Raw genomic sequence first — 21,410 nt, forward strand, 5'->3', positions numbered from 1 at the left:
GAGAAAAAGAACATTTCTTCTAGTAGTATGTTGCTAGCATGCTCTCCAGCTGATCTTACTTGCCAGTTCTTCCTTGCTTGCCTGATGTTGTCAATTGGATTCCTGTTTGATCTTGGTGGGAAGTGGGAGGGGAATCTACTTGGACTGCCTTCTGTTGATAGTTTGGGAGTTAGGAAATGCCAAACCCAGTAAGATTTTCGTACTGAGTGGGGAATTGTAAGAAACTTTATGCTATGCTTTTCTTCTTCCAGTACTGGTGTTCCTAACCAACATGCCTTTCTTTCACCTATCAGAATTTATCTTTGTCTATTGCCCAGGGTTGATGAGTATACTTAGCAAAGAGAAGCAGGGAGAAGTAAGTCTATGCCATTTTGGCTGGATCATAGTCTCTATTATTTTTTGGAACCTATATTTTATATAAAACACTAGGATCGGCCTTTTCTTTTTCCAAGACTACATTTATAATTTAGTAGAAAACAAATACAACTAATCTTTGAGTATAATGATCTGTGATCTGTGATAAAGGCATTATGAAGTATTGCCAAAGTTCATAATATAAAAACCTAATATCTTCAACTGGGATAGATCAAGACTGTTTAGAATAAATTACCTTAAAAGCAAGAACTAAAGTTAGGGTTTAGTCAGATAAAATAGGAAGTGAAACAGAGAATATCATGTCAAACAGTTTTAATGCAGTGGAGCAGGATAAGTGAAAGGAAATATAAATGGGAAATTCAAAATTAATGGAGTACAAGTGTTAGTTGCTCAGTCATGCAGACTCTTTGTGACCCCATGTGCTGTAGCCTGCCCATGTTGATAAAACACCTGTGTTGATGAAGTTCTCTGGGCAAGAATACTGGACTGGGTAGCTATTCCCTTCTAAAGGGAAACTTCCTGACCCAGAAATCGAAGCTGCCTCCCCTACATTGCAGGCAGATTCTTTACTGTCTGAGCCACCATGTTTAAAGAGGATAGTAGTTGGTACAGACATTGGATATCCTTGAAATAGTAGGAAGCTAGTGAATTTAAGCAAGGGAATACGTATTTTGCAGTATCACCCTGAATGTTATGTCAGTTATTGAAACAGGAAGAAAAAAGGAAATTGAATAGGAATAGATGATAATAGTACTTTGTTTTGTATTAAGAAATTTAAGTCCTAATAGATAGTTGGGAATATTTAGTTACTTTGTAACACAGTCATCAAAAACTTCATCATGAAAGAATGCTTCTGCTGAGCCAGAACTGATTCCATATCATTAGCATTTTGAATCACCATTCCCTTTCCATCGTCCAAATGAAAACACCCACCCAGCCCAGCTGCATTTTTCAGTATGGTGGACAATCCTGAGCCAGCACTAGATATAATGACATGGTATCTGGATAAACAATTAACAACAACACTGTTCTAAACACACATTACTAAACATTTAATTTAAACTTAATGAAATATTCTATGTTAAGTCTGATCATAAATATTAATTGGGCTGAAGAAAGCATTTTACTACATAAAAAGGTAAGATCAATAAAATGACACTGAGAATACATGAACTTGGATATTCAGAAGGCTAAATATCTATTAACAACATTATGTGTAAGGTATATTCTCTTTTTCAGTTTTACAGTAAATGTCTGTTTTTTAAGAAATTCTGGCCAAAGAAGAGTTTTCATGCTCTTTTGGAATTAATTGACAATTAAAGAGATTGCAGACACAGAGCAGATCAAAAATGATCTATATTTGTTTAATGGACACTGCTTGGCTCATGAGTTCAGTTCATTCGCTCAGTCGTGTCTGACTCTGTGTGACCCCATGGACTGTGGCATGCCAGGCCTCCCTGTCCATCACCCAGAGTTTATTCAAACTCATGTCTATTGGGTCAGTGATGCCATTCAACTATCTCATCCTCTGTTGTCCCCTTCTCCTCCTGCCTTCAATCTTTCCCAGCATCAGGGTCTTTTCTAGTGAGTCAGTTCTTCACATCAGGTGGCCAAAGTATTGGAGTTTCAGCTTCAGCATCATTCCTTCCAATGAGTATTCAGGACTGATTTCCTTTAGGATGGACTGGTTGGATCTCCTTGCAGTCCAAAGGACTCTCAAGAGTCTTCTCCAACACCACAGTTCAAAAGCATCAATTCTTCAATGCTCAGCTTTCTTTATAGTCCAACTTTCACATCCATACATGACTACTGCAAAAACCAAAGCTTTGGCTAGATGGACCTTTGTTGGCAATGTAATGTCTCTGCTTTTTAATATGCTGTCTAGGTGGTCATACCATTTCTTCCAAGGAGCAAGCGTCTTTTAATTTCATGGCTGCAGTCACCATCTACAGTGATTTTGGAGCCCCCCAAAATAAAGTCTGTCACTGTTCCATTGCTTGGCTTATACCAGTTGATTTTTTAACTGTATCATGGGTAAAATCTACATATATTACATGAATTGTCTAGAAAGGTTACAAGAGAAAAACAAAGCAGAGTTTGCAACTAATATTTGTGAGCACTTATTATTTTTAAAGGTGTTTTGTTGTTGTTCAGCCACTCAGTCATGCATGATTCTTTGCAACCCCATGGAATACAGCATGTTTTATTTATAAGATTGAATTTAATTTTCAATAAAACAGTTGCTCTTAATTTATAGGTCAGGAATTATGTAGGTATCACACAACTATTAGCACACATTGTTATATGCTGATTTGGACCTACATTCTAATCTAACTCTAAAACTCTTACTTTCTCTTTTTTACCACACCTTATGGCTCCCCTCATACTTAGATAGATAAGTAGATAGATACATGGCAGACAAATAGATAGATACTTCAAATTTTAAAGGACAGATGAATATACGTTGCTTATTAATTTCTTGTAACATATTTTTAGAAGCATCTTCTAAGCAAAGATGATCATAATTATAAACCCTCATAGAATAAGTAGGATAAGAGGGAAGGGGTTAAATTAAAACACACTTATTTTATTTATCATTTATTCCCTCTGCTCTATTTTGTCAACTAATATAATGAACATGTACATTACTATGCATGAAATTTTAAGATGAGAAGATTATCAACACATATGAAGAATATAAATATTATACCAATACAATGAAATGTCACAAGAGAAGTCTTGGTAGGGAGAAATCAAAGTGCAGTGACATATTAGGTTTCATAGACAAGATTCAGGTTAAGTTGGGCCTTGATGTGAAAGTAAGAAATGAATAGATGAAGAAGAGAGAAAATTCATATCTATGGATTTATACAGGGAATTAGAAATAGATACATATAGTTGGAATGCTGCTGCTGCTAAGTCACTTCAGTCGTGTCCGACTCTGTGAGACCCCATAGACAGCAGCCCACCAGGCTCCCCCGTCCATGGGATTCTCCAGGCAAGAATACTGGATTGGTTTGCCATTTCCTTCTTTAATGTATGAAAGTGAAAAGTGAAAGTGAAGTCGCTCAGCCATGTCTTAGCGACCCCATGGACTGTAGCCTGCCAGGCTCCTCCGTCCATGTGATTTTCCAGGCAAGAGTACTGGAGTGGGGTGCCAATTGCCTTCTCCATATAGTTGGAATGGATAATCCAATTGTAGAGAGTCACAGACTGAAGTGTATGATCTCCTCTTTTTATTTTTCTTAAATTTGCAGTCACTTGGCTGAATGGTTTTCAGGCTCAGTCTTGCCTCAGTCTATGTCCATACATGAGCAGGAGGACACCTAGGTATTCTGGGCCTACACCTTTGAACTGAGGTGATAGACAGATTTACAATAGTTCTATTCCAGTGTTACTGAGTCCAAGCTCATTCTGTTCAACACAGTACAGGCCAATAAATCAGGAGACAGGTGTTGGAGAAAGAAATAATTACTTTTATTTGGAAAGCCAGGAGTCTGGTTCTCTAGAGTCCTAGACAGCCATCTTACCAGAGTTTAGTAGCTAGTTTCTTTTATAGAACAGAAATAGTAGGAAATTTTAAAAGCTATAAGTTTTGCAAATATTTCCTGGTTTTGCCACACTCTGGAAAAGTGAAAGTAAAAGTCACTTAGTCGTATCTGACTTTTTGCGACCCCATGAACTATACAGTCCATGGAATTCTCCAGGCCAGAATACTGGAGTGAGTAGCCTTTCCCTTCTCCAGGGGATCTTCCCAAACCAGGGATTGAACCCAGGTCTCTGGCATTGCAGGCAGATTCTTTACCAGCTGAGGGGTGTGTTAATTCCTTTTTTCCTGCAGCCATTCACAGGTGGCTAGGGCCAGGATGTTTCCTTGTAAACTGAACAAAGATACTTTAGTTTAAGATTCAGAGAGAGTGACCAGGGTTCCTTGAGAAGGGCCATTATATTTGCATGTAACTTTAGGCAACATTTAGTGATTAGGCAACATTTAGTGATTGTGCTGTGTGCTAAGTTGCTTCAGTCCTGGCCAACTCTTTGCAACCCTAGCCCAACAGGCATCTATGTCCAGTGGATTCTCCAGGCAAGAATACTTGAGTGGGTTGCCATGCACTTCTCCAGGGTATCTGCCCAACTCTGGGATCAAACCAATGGCAGGTTCTTTATCATTAGTGCAACATGGGAAGCAACTTGTAACAAATGCAACGGAAAGCAGTTGTTCGGTCACTCAGTCATGTCCGACTATTTCTGACCCCAAGGACAGCAGCACACCAGGCTTCCCTGTACTTCCCCATCTCCCGAAACTTGATAAAACTCATGTCCATCGAGTCAGTGATGCCATCCAACCATTTTGTCCTCTGTTGTCTCCTCCTCCTGCCTTCAATCTTTCACAGCATCAGGGTCTTTTCTAATGAGTCAGGACTTCGCATCAGGTGGCCAAAGTATTGGAGTTTCAGTTTCAACATCAGTCCTTCCAATGGACACCCAGGACTAATTTCCTTTAGAATGGACTGGTTGGATCTCCTTGCAGTCCAAGGGACTCTCAAGAGTCTTCTCCAACACCACAGTTCAAAAGCATCACTTCTTCGGTACTCAGCTTTCTTTGTGATCCAATTCTCACATCCATACATGACTACTGGAAAAACCATAGCTTTGACTAGATAGAACTTTCTTGGCAAAGTAATGTTTCTACTTTTAAAATATGCTTTCTAGGTTTGTCACAGCTTTTCTTCCAAGGAGCAAGTGTCTTTTAATTTCATGGCTGCAGTCACCATCTGCAGTGATATTGGAGCCCAAGAAAATAAAATCTGTGACTGTTTCCATTGTTTCCCCATTTATCTGCCATGAAGTGATGGGACTAGATGCCATAATCTTAGTTTTGTCAATGTTGAGTTTTAAGCCACCTTTTTCACTCTCCTCTTTCACCTTCATCAAGAGGTTCTTTAGTTCTTCTTCGCTTTCTGCCATAAAGGTGGTGTCATCTGCATATCTGAGGTTTTTGACATTTCTGCTTTAACAGAAAGCAGAATTTAAAATAAAAGAAGCAGATTTAATATGGAGGCAGATTTGTTCTTCCCTACTACACCAAGTCCTTGCTATTAAAGAATATGTGGGCTTCCTTGTGTTGTATTTTATTTTGATAATGAAATTGCTGTATAGCATATATAAATTAGTTTTGTCTTAGTAAATGATCTAATAATTAATGCTCTGCAGATATGCTACTTGTCTTATTTTTATGTATATTTCTGTCTGGAGCTCTTCTCAAGGAATCTAGCCAACCTACTGTGTACATCTATCTCCTCAGAGGGCTCTCAAATGCTGACTTGCAGGTTAAAAAAAAAATTGTGAGTCATTTTTTTTTTCCTAATCACCTTGTGATCCTGTTACAATATATATCATAATATATATTCTGCCTGCCTGTCAGAATATATAACTCCCTCACACTTTCTGTTTTCAATTAGATTTAACTATTATGGCTATTTCCTAGCAATGTTATATGTATCTTAAGACAGAGTTCTATCTGTGGGTATGGGTATCCTTTCAGCATTGTTTTTGTTCAGTTGCTATGTTGTTTCTGACTCTGTGACCCCATGCACTGCAGCACACCACTGTCTCCCATGGTTTGTTCAAACTCATGTCCATTGAGCTGGTGATGCCATCTAACCTTTTCATCCTTTGGCAGCCCCTTCTCCTCAGTCTTTCTCAGCTTCAGGGTCTTTTCCAATGAGTTGGCTGTTCACATCAGGTGGCCAAGGTATTGGCTTCAGCATCAGTCCTTCTAATGAATATTCAGGGTTGATTTCCTTTAGGATTGACTGGTTTGATCTCCTTGCAGTTCAAGGGACTCTCAAGAGTCTTTTCCAGCACCACAGTATGAAAACATCAGTTCTTCAGTGTGTGTAACTTATAATACAATATAGAATTGAATGTACCTTCAGCAATAAATTTTTATGGTTAAGTTAGTTATTATTGTTATTTTCCAAATAAAGAAACAGATTCAAAGAAGTGGGGGAATCCAAATTTAGATCTAAATCTGTCTCCAGACTCTGGGTTAACACTGTCTTGCATGTTACAGATGAGTGTGCCATTTGCCCAGTCTCAGAAACTTATTCATCCATTGGAAGAATATAGTACTTTCATCTGCAAGGTTTTCTATTTACCCTATAGACAGCAGTTATCAAGCAAGTTACTAAGAGGCCCACATGCTATTATAAGAAAGAGTATATATCCAAGTGAAAGAGATGATGGAATTTGTCAAGCAATGTATATGGGATAGATAAAGGCATTTTGGAGCTGTCAAGAGCCATTTTCTAGTGTTTCTTCTTAAGTCATTTAGTGATTTTACACTGGTATCTTGAAATGGGCTACAGTGGAATTATTTATCAACAGATATTGGCAGAGGTTTAAATTTGAACATTTTCTTTTCAGAAAGCTGGTTGTTAAGCATGTACTAGTGTATCACAATACAAGGGGGTTTGTTATGGTAAATTTACAGTAGACTAGTGGAGAGTGTGGTCAAGTTATCCAGAGCCAAAAGACTACAATGTGATAAAAGGAGATATAGAAAAACAATGCAGGTAAGAGATTACCAAAATAATTTATAGGCTTATTCATTAGCTTTAGGAAATTAAGACACTAAAAATGATTATACTTATAGGATAATGCCAACTCATTCAGTAGCTATTCAATGACCTGTTAATTAGTTGTTGATCTTTCAACAACTTTTGAAAGGTCAAAAGATTTTTTCTTGTTTTCCCCATAAGACGGCTCTAGTAGTGCTTATCTGTCTTTATCCTTAATTGAAACAGTTTTGTTAGATTATATTGGGACAGCTATCCAATCAGTGTGCATTAAAATAAAACCTACCAAAATTGGTGAATTTTTGTAGCCATTTTAATATTGAACATGGAAGAAAGAAACAAAAATTTCAGCATATTATGCTTTGTTATTTCAAGAAATGTAAAAACACAACTGAAACATAAAAAAAAAAAAAAAGATTTGTGTAGTGTATGGAAAAGGTGCTGTGACTGATCAAACATGTCAAAAGTGTTTGCAAAGTTTCCTGCTGGAGATTGCTCACTGGATGATGCTCCATGGTTAGATAGACCAGTTAGAGTTAATAGTAATCAAATTGATACATTGGGAACAATCAGTGTTATTCCACATGGGAGATAGCTAACATAATCAAAATATCCAAATCAAGTACTGAAAATCATTTGCACAGGTTGGTTAACTTCATCGCTTTGATGTGTGGGTTCTATATAAGTGAAACAAAAAATCACAAAACATCCACATGCAATTTGCTGCTTAAATGTAATGAAAATGTTCCATTTTTAAAGCAGATTGTGACAGGTGATAAAAAGTGGATACTATACAGTCATATGGAAGAGATCATGAGGCAAACAATATCAACCACAACAAACACACCAAAGGCCAGTCTTCATCCAATGAAGGTGATGTGTGTAGTAGGTGGGATTAGCAATGAGTCTCCTGTTATGAGCTCCTTCTGGGAGATTAAATGATTAATTCTGATAAGTATTGCTCCCAATTAAACCAACCAAAGGCAGCACTCAACAAAAAGTATCTGGAATTAGAAAATGCAGAATCTTACATCCGGAGAACGTGAGATGACCAGGCAAAAATTGTTACAGCTTGGCAGGGAAGCTCTGATTCATCCACTATATTCACCAGATATCACAGCTTAAGATGTCCATTTACTTCAGTCTTTACAAATTCTCTTAATGGAAAAAATTTCAATTTCTTGGAAGACTGTAACAGCCACCTTGAATAGTTCTTTGTTCAAAAAGATAAAAAGTTTTAGAAAGATGAAACTATGAAGTTGCCTGAAAAAATGACAGAAAGTAGTGGAACAAAACAGTGAATACGTTGTTTAGTGAACTTCTTGGTGAAAATGAAAGATGTGTCTTTCATTTTCACTTAAAAAAAAAACAGTAGAATTTTTGGCCAAACCAATAAATTATTCTTACAAGGATGATCCTTATAAGAAGAATATTGGTTCCTTCACCATTCATGTAATCTATGTCTATATAATTTAAAACCCCACAATTGATTGTAATTACCTTTATTCTGAATAGTTCATTATTTTTATACAATAAGAAATATTATTTTCATATATTTACATTTCCAGTGCTTTTATTCCCTTTATCCCTTTTGGTAAATCCAGATTTCCATTGGATATTATTTTTCTTCCATCTGAAGAACTTCCTTTAGCAACTGTCATAGTGCAAATCTGATTATTAATTCTTTCAGATATTGTCTCTATAAAATGTAATTTATACTTGGATGATATTTTTGCTGGTATAGATTCAAGATTGACAGATTTTCCTCCTTTCAATATGATTTTAAAGATAATTGCATCATTGTTCTCTGACTTGTGTTATTCCAATAAGAAATATGATGTCATATTTATCTTTGTTCTTCTGTACCTAATAGGTTTTTAAAATTGTCCTCCTTTTAAGAATTTTTCTTTATTACTGATTTTAAACCATTTCTTTATATTATTTCTAAGTATAGTTTTCTTTATTTTTTACATTTCTAACTTTTGGTATTGATGTATGTTCAGAGTTTTTATCATATTGGTTAATGCTAACCAATTATCTTAGCATTTTTCTTCCCCACACTTGTGTACTTCTTTCTCAGAGACTCTCATTACTTTCATGTTAGGCTGTTAGAAGTTGTCCTAAATCTCACTGATGCTTTACTAATTTTATTTTAAGACATACTCTCATCTATTTCATTTTGTATCATACTTACTGCCATATCTTGAAGTTCATTAAATTTTTCTTTTACAATGTCTCTTTTGCTATTAATTTCTTTCTACAACTTTTCCATCTACAAACATAGATTTTATCTCCAGATGTTCGTTTTGTGTTGTTTTATAGCACCAATGTCTCTACTTAGGCATACTCAATCTTCTATCTTCTTGACCATATGAAATACAGTTACAGTAACTTTTTAAATGACCTTGTTTAATAAGTCTATCAACTGTGTCATTTCTTGATAAATAATGTTTTACTTTTTCCTCTTTACATGTTTTTCTACTACTTTGCATTCCAAGAAGTTTTGATTGCATGTCAAACTTCATGAATTTTTGATAACTTTGTGGAGCTCAGAATATTTTTTAATTTCTTACTTATATTAGTTTTGTTAGGTAGGACCAGAGTAGCATTTTGTTTAAGGCTAATTTTTACCCCCAACTGAGACAAACCTGGGATTGGGTGGACTCTGGGATTTGGTGATGGACAGGGAGGCCTGGCGTGCTGTGGTTCATGGGGTCGCAAAGAGTCAGACATGGCTGAGTGACTGAACTGAGACAAAACCATTTTGAGTAATCTTGATGTCCTGTGAACGAGGTTTCTCTCTCTCTGTGTCTTTGTCTCTGTCTCTCTAAACTTCTGTCTTTGTCTCTGTCTGTCTTCATCTCTCTCCCTCTTTTCTTTTTTAGAAACAGGAACTTTCCCTGGCTTTATGTTAATCCTGAGAATTGTAACATCTAATCATTTTAAGGTGTTATTTCTACAACCTCATAAGCATTCAGTGATCACTACTTAACACAAAACTCAAGGATACCTTCTACAGAGTTATTGAAATCTATCCCTATACAGCTCATTGCTCTCTCATTATCTGCCCTGTGAAGTGTATTTGTCTTAGTCTACCTGTCTCCCAGGTCATCTCTTCAACCAAAGTAGTTCCCTGAGCTCTTTCTGGGTATCTTCTTCTCTTTTAAATACTTAAATTTAAAAAAAAATTATTTAAAAATTTCTTACATATAGATTTTACATTCACCTGAAGATTTATTATTGATTAATTCAGTCTTGAAATTAAAAGATGCTTGCTCCTTGGAAGAAAGGCTATGACAAACCTAGACAGCATATTAAAAACCAGAGACATCACTTTGCCAACAAAGGCTCAAATATTCAAAGCTATGGTTTTTCCAGTAGTCGTGTTTGAATGTGAGAGCTGAACTGTGAAAAAGGCTGAGCACTGAAAAATTGATGCTTTTGAAATCATGTCGGAGAAGACTCCTTGGACTGTGAGGAGATCAAACCAGTTCATCATAAAGTAAATCAACCCTGAATATTTATTAGAAGGACTGATGCTGGCTGAAGCTGAAGTGCCAATACTTTGGCCCCCTGATGCAAAGTCCAAACTCATTAGAAAAGACCCTGATGCTAGGAAAGATTGAAGGCAGGATGTGAGGGAATGACAGAGGATGAGATGGTTGGGTGGCATCACCGACTCAATGGACATGAGTTTGAGCAAACTTTGGAGATGGTGAAGGATAGGGAAGCCTGGCATGCTACAGTCCATGGGGTCGCAAAGAGTGGGATATGACTGAGCTGCTGAGGAACAACAACAATGATTTTTGTCACATCTTCTAAGTAGCTGTGATAAGTATTAGAAATGCCATTTTAAAATTTATATTATTCACAAACTTTGTGATTTTTATCAATGGCTTTAAACAACAAACTACATATAATCTTGGCTTTGAAATGCAAGCCTTATAATCTTAATAAGTTATCATGTTGCCTTTTGAACTTTAATTTATATTTCCATAACTATGTTAGTTCTTGCTAGAGGTTTTCTTCACTGTTTATGTCTTTTAATTCAACTTTTCAGTCTCTTTCTCTGTCTTCTCACTCTTGTGAAAAATCATTCTAACATTTACACAATTATTTCCATTAGGCCTCTAGACCTCCAGAACAAAACTGTAATATATAAATATGTTTTCAAACTACTGTGATATGATTCTATGTTTGATATCACAAAGCATGTGAAAATATTTTTTAGTTTCAAATTTGATTTCCCCAAATTGCATCTGTATAATTTTCCAATTTTGCAGGAAATATCCTTGTTAAAATCCAGCAGCTAGGCTTTTTTTTTTTTTTTTTTTACAAATTTCTTTCTTTACTAGAATTATGAAAATCCATTGTTTACCTTGTTTGAAGTGGCAAAAGTTTTATTTCTCTTATGTGATGTGTTAACCTTTTTCAGGACTTCAATCCATAAAGATACATGATTTTAGTTTGCTTTGTTTTTGTGTCTCTGGTCCACTTTGATAATTTTTTAAATTTAAGTGAACATACTCTTTTCAAATTTTTTAAATTATTGATCTGTGTTTGGAGAAGTGAGTGTAGCAAAAAATGAACTGACACAACTATATTGACTGAGATTCATGGTTCATCATGCATTTTATTAGTGAAGAACACACTTAGATGTGTGGATGTCAGTCAAGTCCATAAGGCAGACAGCAAATCTTTAAAACAAGTATGGTACGGATTTTGAATGACTCTGAGTTCATATAACTTAATATGTAAAATCTTTTCATCTTTCATTTTTTCATTTTTACTTTTCCTATACTTTCTCATTCAATTGTAAAGACCATGATTTAAGATATCCACATTGCAATTGATAGAGATCTCAAGATTTTTTGCTAGAATGATTTATTGTACTTGGAGTACTGCACTTAATCTCCAGTGCCCCACCCATCCTCTTAAAACATTTATTTTAAAAATAAGTAATGATCTATGTAAAGATTCTTCACACATCTAAAACCGACTCTGGATATTTTTATTTTTAGTATTATTTTTTAACCATTTATCATTTATTTATTATTATTATTATTTTTTTTACGTTACAGTATTGTATTGGTTTTGCCATACATCAACATGAACCCTTCACGGATGTACACCTGTTCCCCATCCTGAACCCCCCTTCCTTCTCCCTCCCCATACCATCCCTCTGGGTCATCCCAGTACACCAGCCCCAAGCATCCTGTATTCTGCATCAAACCTAGACTGGCGATTCATTTCTTATATGATATTATACATGTTTCAATGACATTCTCCCAAATCATCCCACCCTCTCCCTCTCCCACAGAGTCCAAAAGACTGTTCTATACATCTGTGTCTCTTTTGCTGTCTCGCATACAGGGTTATCATTACCGTCTTTCTAAATTCCATATATGTGCATTAGTATACTGTATTGGTGTTTTTCTTTCTGGCTTACTTCACTCTGTATAATCAGCTCCAGTTTCATCCACCTCATTAGAACTGATTCAAATGTATTCTTTTTAATGGCTGAGTAATACTCCATTGTGTATATGTATCACAGGTTTCTTATCCATTCATTGGCTGAAGGACATCTAGGTTGCTTCCATGTCCTGGCTATTATAAACAGTGCTGCAGTGAACATTGGGGTACACGTGTCTCTTTCAATGCTGGTTTCCTTGGTGTGTATGCCCAGCAGTGGGATTGCTGGGTCATAAGACAGTTCTATTTCCAGTTTTTTAAGGAATCTCCAGACTGTTCTCCATAGTGGCTGTACTAGTTTGCATTCCCACCAACAGTGTAAGAGGGTTCCCTTTTCTCCACACCCTCTCAAGCATTTATTACTTGTAGACTTTTGGATCGCAGCCATTCTGACTGGCGTGAAATGGTACCTCGTTGTGGTTTTGATTTGCATTTTTCTGATAATGAGTGATGTTGAACATCTTTTCATGTGTTTGTTAGCCATCTTTATCTTTGACAAAGGAGGCAAGAATATACAATAGAGAAAATACAATCTCTTTAACAAGTGATGCTGGGAAAACTGGTCAACCCCTTGTAAAAGAATGAAACTAGAACACTTTCTAATACCATACGCAAAAATAAACTCAAAATGGATTAAAGATCTAAATGTAAGACCAGAAACTATAAAACTCCTAGAGGAAAACATAGGCAAAACACTCTCTGACATAAATCACAGCAGGATCCTCTATGACCCATCTCCCAGAATACTGGAAATAAAAGCAAAAATAAACAAATGCGACCTAATTAAAATTAAAAGCTTCTGCACAACAAAGGAAACTATAAGCAAGGTGAAAAGACAGCCTTCAGAATGGGAGAAAATAATAGCAAGTGAAGCAATTAACAAAGAACTAATCTCAAAAATATACAAGCAATTCCTGCAGCTCAATTCCAGAAAAATAAATGACCCAGTCAAAAAATGGATATTTTTAGTATGACCCTTAGACTGCCTCTTCTCTGATATCTCCTTCCTGATATTTACTTCTAGATTATACAAAAACTTCTATTACATTTACCCAGTGAAAGCGTTATACCTATTTCACAAGCTGAGACTTTATAATCGAATTTTAAAACACAGTAAATTGACTGATATAAATGAATCCAAAGGGTTAAAATTAAGTATTTACTGGGTAAGCTGATCTTATAGGAACAGTTTACACTTTCATTTTCTATTTAGGAGAAACTCGTTTTACAAAAGTGAACATATTTTTATATACTGTTTTCTCATTGATTATTGTTTCTTATTAAGTTACTCAGTGGAACTCTTCCCATTTATCAGGTTTATCTGGGCATTAATGTGGAATATTTGACATGTGCCAAATGTGTTAATGAAAGTTATCACTGACACAGCATTTCTCCAAGCTGTAAAATACAGGACACATAAAAACTGATTAGTTGCCATGACAGAATGAACACTTGAGAATTACTTTTCCTTGAATATCATTTAAAAAATCAATTAGATGAATGTTAGAGATCAATATTGTTTAGTGCAGGAAAACAAACAAAAAGCACAATTATGCCAGGTATTGCTTCCTAAATTTTTTTCTTTTTGGACTTACAATCTTGTGCAAAGCCACTTAGAAAACAATGTAATAAAGGTCACCTTCAGCTGCAAGAATTGCCCTTTTACTTCTTTTCAGGAGCATGATGCTATCAAATCCAATACACAGTGAAAAGGTGCATCATTGGATGACTGTGATATTTTATAAATAAAATTTGAAAATTGCTTTTTGACAATAAGCCCCAAAAATATTTTATTGAGGTTTCCCTTTTTCTCTTATAATTTATTATTGAATTTTTGGTTGTTCGTAAAATGTCAGACCTAGCATTTGGTATTATTTTGAGACATACGAGTGCCACAGAGCAAGGTATTGAATCTGTATTTAAATGTCCCTGACATGAATTAATTCCATAATTTTATATGTTTTTGAGAAGCTCAAGATAACTTTTTTGCCTTTATTATGGAACTCTATACAGAAAGTAAATATGTGACTTTCTTATAAGAAGTACCGTTATAAGAAATTGTATAGAAAGAATCTCTCAAGGTGTTTTGAGCAAAGCTTATATTTAAGTTTTAAATCATTATCTAACAGTTTGTTCTGGAGTTGATTTTGAAGTGTTATGCTCTTACGATAAAAGATACTATAAATTATTTTTAAGCAACTTAACAGTTAATAATCAAGGGATATATATCTCTTACTGTGATATTGTTATAACAAGCTGCCATGGTCTAATTCAGAAATTTATAAACATGGTAAGCTATTTTTTGAGATTATCTCACTTCTCTATAGTTCCTTCTGTTGTTTTTATAAGAAATGGCTGTTATAATTTTTAAAAGATATCAACATATCAGTGTCCATTGAAAGTCCCCTATCCTTATGTTATCTTTTTCCATAGTCTTATATCATATATGTACTATATAATTTCTTTATAAAGCTTATATGTTTTTCCTTTTATGTATAAGTCATTTGTTAATTTTTCCTTTAATATTTTTTATTGAAATATAACTGACTCTTGAATTAGTTTTTGATATAAAAATAGTGATTTGACATTTATATATATTATGAATTGATCACCATGGTTAAACTCAGTAATTAACCATCTATTACCATACAAAGTAGTTACAATATTACTTACTGACTGTATTCTCTGTTCTATATACTACATCTCTTTGATTTATTTTTTATGTAACTAGAAGTATGTTTCTCAGTTCCCTTCATCTCTTGCTGCACCCCTGTCCCCAATCCTCACTTCCACCACTCTGGCAAACACCAGTTTGAGCTCTGTATCTGTGACTGTTTACATTTGGTTTTGTTTGCTCATTTATTTGTTAGACTCCACATATAAGTGAAATAATGTAATATCTGTCTTTTTCTGTCTGACTTATTTCACTTAGCGTAATATCTCTATGTCCATCCATGTGTGATATTATATATTTTTATTTGTTTTTGTGCCTATTGGATTTCTTGCTTACTATTGCCTTTGCTGAAAGCAGCTTGAAGAAGGAGGGCTGGATCTAGTTCTTTTTTTCAATATATTTTCCATTACTTAGCACAGTCAGTCATGTGACAAATACCTATGGAATGGACAGGTTGATAGATGAAGTATCCAACTCTTATACATAATGTGAAAAGTCTCTATGCTCAGAGATCAGACTTACCTTCCAACATAAACATTAACTTTTCTAGTTTTTGTGTAATATTTGAGAAAGAAAAGGCATGAGCCATTTATAAATTTTTGCCTTTTTTAAAGAGTCATTCATGTTCCACATGCTATCATAACATTCAACATCTACTTCCATTGGCTCATCCATAGATGTATTCTAACTCCAAATGCTGCTTTCTTAGCAATACATTATTTCTGACCCTTTGTGTTTAAAAATATATGGTGTTATCTTTTATAGTCATTCTCAAACATATTGCATTGTTTCCAGATTATTCAATCATTTCATAATCATTTTTATGTACATACTGTGTGGCATACATTGACAAAATGAATTAAAGTATCTTTTACAATGGCAGTAGAGAAATGCTGTCAGTGATTAGATTTTAATGTGATAAGGGCTATTGTGGTGGTAGTTATAGGACATAACAGCAGGGTAATAATGTTTATATCAAAACTAATTCAGATAAATCTTCCCAAGAAAGTAACATATTAAGTTTATGGAACAAGTGGGAGTAAGGAAAAGTAAGGAGGATTTACAAGCAGAAGTAATAACATTTTTGAACATACAGAAGAGTAAAGCACACTTCATTCTGCTTAGGGTAAAGATTATGGGTTGGCCACAAATCTGCCTGCCAGTGCAAGAGACATAGAAGGCACAGGTTCAATCCATGGGTCAGGAAGATACCCTGGAGAAGAAAATGGCAAGCCACTCCAGTATTCTTGCCTGGAAAATTCCATGAACAGAGGAGTCTAGCAGCCTGCAGTCCAGAGGATTGCATGCAGAGTTAATAGCCAGGGATGGGCAGCACTATGCAAGGCCCACTGTAAGGCTGTTTGGCAGCAGGATTTTCTCCTCACAAGTAACTCATACTCAGTGTCATTCCTAACATATATTTTTACACTTTGGATCCAATCTTATGATCAGGTCTTATAAATTCTCTCTTTCAGTGGATTCAATAAATTGCCCTTCTTTTTATTACTTCAGGCACTTGATTGCTTCAGGCCTCCTTCACTCCAGAAAGAGTACAATAATCACCCAACTTTTCTTTCTGCCTTGTTTCGTGACCTCACAACTATCCTACACTTACCATGCTGTCTCCTCAGAGTTCTCTTCTCAGCCATTATTCTCACATGCTGTACCTCTGAGTATGACAATCCCGCTCTTAGAGGATGGAGAATAGTCTTTTTTTTCTCCCCCACTAAGAAAAGGTAGGATAAAATTTGGATGGTACTTAAGATGATTGAAAATAGTAGATGGAAAGGTTGATGTTGTTTGCTTCAATGAAGTAGGAGGATGTGGTCTTGAGACAGTTTGAGGAGAAAGGGAAACATTTGGAAAGTCTGAGTTAAATAGAACTAGGAAGATACAGAGGCACTGTTCGTCATCACTGAAGGCATAAAGGTAATTTGAAATTAGGAACTCACAGTGTCCAGATTCATATTATGTGAATGTCTCCAGTAACTTTAGAAAGTTGCTAGGAACCAAAGGGGGGAAAAATGAGGAAAAAAGCAAAAGAAATGGCAACAATAACTAAGTGCCCACTCTTGATCTCTGAACATCTACTGAAACCAAGGGATTTTTTTTATATTCATGTTTTCCACATAGTTTCACTAAAAAGCTCTTGTTTCAATCATAGTATTTTTCTGTCCTGGGACATGAAGTGATTTTCTGATTTACTTTCTACTTTCAATTAACTATTCAAACTTAAATTCCATTATTATTTATTTACTATATTTTTTACTGGAGGATAATTTCTTTACAATATTGTGGTGGTCTCTGCCATTTATCATTGTGAATCAGTCATAATTCAAAGAGATATATACATATATATCTCCCCTCCCTCTTGAGCCTTCCTCACTGCCCATTCCACCCATCTATGTCATCACAGAGTGCCAGGCTGGGCTCCCTTTGTTACACAGCAGCTTCCTGCTAGTTATCCACTTTACACATGATAATGTATATACGTCAGTGCTACTTTCTCAATTTATCCTCGTCTCTCTTCCCCTGCTTTGTCCACAAGTTTGTTCTCTACATCTGCATCCCTATTTCTCTGTAGATGGATTCATCAATACTATTTTTCTAGATTCTCTATATGTGTGTTAATATGTTTGTTTATATCTTTCTGACTTACTTCTCTCTTTATAACACGTTCTAGGTTTATCCACCTCACTAGAACTGACTCAACTGCATTCCTTTTTTATGACTGAGTAATAGTCTATTGTTGGAGAAGGAAATGGCAACCCACTCTAGTATTCTTTCTCCTGGAAAATCCCATGGACAGAAGAGCTGGGTAGGCTAGAGTCCATGGGATTGCAAACAGTCAGGCATGGCTGAGCGTGCGCACACAAACACACACACACCCATAATATTTCATTGTATATATGTATCACAACTTCTTTATCCATTCATCTGTCAGGGAATGTTTAGGTTGCTACCATGACCTGGCTATTGTAAAGGGTGCTTCAGTGAACACTGGGATATATGTACTTTTTTGAATTGTGGTTTTATCAGGGTACATGCCCAGTAGATGAATTGCTGGGTCATATGGTAGTTTTATTCCTAGTTTGTTAAGGAATCTCCATACTGTTCTTCATAGTGGCTATACCAATTTACATTCCCACCTAATTAGTGATTATTAATACCTACTGTGGATCAGACACAGGTTTTGAACTATGGCTGAGACAGCAAAGAATCTACCTGTAATACAGGAGACCCAGGTTTAATCCCTGGGTCAGGAAGATCCCCTGGAGAAGGAAATGGTAAAACTCTCCACTATTCTTGCTGGGAAATATATGGAGAGCCTGCTGAGCTACAGTCCATGGGGTCACAAACAGTTGAGCATGACTGAGCAATGGACTTCAGGTGGGTCAGGCACAGTGCTAGTCCTGCTATACAAAGGTAATTAAAAATAACTCTCATACAATTTATAGTTTAGTACAGGCGATGGATTACATACAAAAATTGGAAATCACAATAGATAAAGACCTACAAAGGAGGGATACATAGTGATATTAAATTTTATAATGAAGTACTTCACATAATTAGACAATGAGGCCTTCCCTCAGAAAATGAAACCTTAGCTGAGATATGAGTGATAAAAGTGGACTCTATTAGGTTGGGAGAGGATGAAAAACAATGCTTGGCAAAAGGAAGTTTATAGATACAGATTATGGTACTCAGGAAAATGAAAAAGTCATAGAAACATGGAGAAGAGGTTGAAATAACTCAAAAGACTGCAGAAGAGATAAAGAAGAGATTCTTCAGATCATTGAAGACAAGAAGATAGACATAAAAATTTATATAAGGAGGAATTAATTTGAATATCTTTAGACTAAATTAAAGAGTGGTATGAACCTGTCAGTGATTTTAAAACAAATGTTTATTGTGAATGTTTGGCTATTAGTATGCAGGTAAGTATGAGTGTGAGATATGATAATTTTATATTATTAATAGTTAACCAGTACAGGAATGATTAGAGACAGGAAAAGTGGATGCAGATGTATTTATCAGAAGGTAATAAGTAAGATTAGGCTAAATTTAATCTTGATTTTAAGTCCAATTTTAATAGGCCTAATCCAGTTGGTTTGCATTCAAATGACTAATATTGACTTAGACTAAGTCATACCTGACTCCTTGTGACCCCATTAACTGCAACACATCAGCTTTCCCTGTCCGTCAGTATCTCCAGGAGTTTGCTCAAACTCCTGTCCATTAGGTCAGTGATGCCATCCAACCACCTCATCCTCTGTCAAATCCTTCGATTCTTGCCATGAGTCTTTCCCAGCATCAGGGTCTTTTTCAATGAGTTGGCTCTCCACAAGGTGGCCAAAGTATTGGAGCTTCAGCTTCAGCATCAGTCAGTCCAACCAATCAATATTCAGGGTTGATTTCCTTAAGGACTGCCTGGTTTGATCACCTTGCAGTCCAAGGAAATTTCAAGATTCTTTACCAGCACCACAGTTTGAAATCATGAATTCTTTGGTGCTCAGGCTTCTTTATGGTCTAACTCTCACATCCATATATGACCAATGGAAAAACCATAGCTTTGATTATATGGACTATTGAAGGCAAAGTTATGGCTTTGCTTTTTATTTATTTATTTATTTTTGGCTTTGCTTTTTAATATGCTGTCTAGGTTGGTCATAGGTTTCCTTTTAAGGAACAAGCTTCTTTTAATTTCATGGCTGCAATAACTGTCCAGAGTGGTTTTGAAAATGAAAAAAAATCAAGTCTGTCACTGTTTCCATTTTTAACCAATCTATTTGATGAAAGTGGAAGAGTAGTGTGAAAGTTAGCTTAAAACTCAACATTCAGAAAACTAAGATCATGGCATCTGGTCCCATCACTTCATGGCAAATAGATGGGGAAACAGTAAAAGAGTGACAGAATTTATTTTGGGGGGCTCCAAAATAACAGCAGATGGTCACTGCAACCATGAAATTAAAAGATGCTTACTTCTTGGGGGAAAAATTATGCCCAACCTAGACAGCATATTAAAAAGCAGAGACATTACTTTGGCAACAAAGGTCCATCTAGCCAAGGCTATGGTTTTTCCAGTAGTCACGTATTGATGTGATAGTTGGACTGTGAAGAAAGCTGAGCCATGAAGAATTGATGCTTTTGAACTGCGGTGTTGGAGAAGACTCTTGAGAGTCCCTTGGACTGCAAGGAGATCCAAAGAATCCATACTAGAGGAATTTAGTCTTGAATATTCATTGGAAGGACTGATACTGAAGCTGAAATTCCAATACTTTGGCCACCTGATGCAAAGAACTGACTCATTTGAAAAGACCCTGACGCTGGAAAAGATTGGAAGGGGACAACAGAGGATGAGATGGTTGGATGGCATCACCGACTCAATGGACATGAATTTGAGTAAAATCTAGGGAGCTGGTGATGGACAGGAAGCCCTAGTGTGCTGTGGACAATGGGGTCACAAAGAATTGGACATGACTGAGCAACTGAAGTGAAATGAATTTATCATGAAGTGATGAGACCAGATGTCATGATCTTAGTTTTTTTAATGTTGAGTTTAAAGCCAGCTTTTTCACTCTCTGTTTATACCCTCATGTGCTGTGAGGCGCAGGAGCAGCAGCGCCGCACAGGAAGGGCAGCACCACACAGGAGTGGCGGCTGCGTGGTGCAGGGAGCAGCAAGAAGAGATGCCCCACATCCAAGATCAGGAGCAGCCGCCCAGAGGAGATACCCCATGTCCAAGGTCAGGAGTGGTGGCCAAGGAATATTTCATGCAAAGATGGGTTCATTAAAGGACAGAAATGGTATGGACCTAACAGAAGCAGAAGATATTGAGAAGAGGTGGCAAGAATACACAGAAGATCTGTACAAAAAAGATCTTCCTGACCCAGATAATCACGATAGTGTGATTACTCACCTAGAGCCAGACATCCTGGAGTGTGAAGTCAAGTGGGCCTTAGAAAGCATCACTATGAACAAAGCAAGTGGAGGTGATGGAATTCCAGTTGAGCTATTTCAAATCCTGAAAGATGATGCTGTGAAAGTGCTGCCCTCAATATGCCAGCAAATTTGGAAAACTCAGCAGAGGCCACAGGACTGGAAAAGGTCAGTTTTCATTCCAATTCCAAAGAAAGGCAATGCCAAAGAATATTCAAACTATCGCAGAAGCACACTCATCTCACACATTAGCAAAGTAATGCTCAAAATTCTCTAAGCCAGGCTTCAGCAATACATGAACTGTGAACTTCCAGATGTTCAAGTTGGTTTTAGAAAAGGCAGAGGAACCAGAGATCAAATTGCCAACA

This window comes from Capricornis sumatraensis, chromosome 2 (assembly GCF_032405125.1).
Source record: "Capricornis sumatraensis isolate serow.1 chromosome 2, serow.2, whole genome shotgun sequence".
Lineage (NCBI taxonomy): Eukaryota > Metazoa > Chordata > Mammalia > Artiodactyla > Bovidae > Capricornis > Capricornis sumatraensis.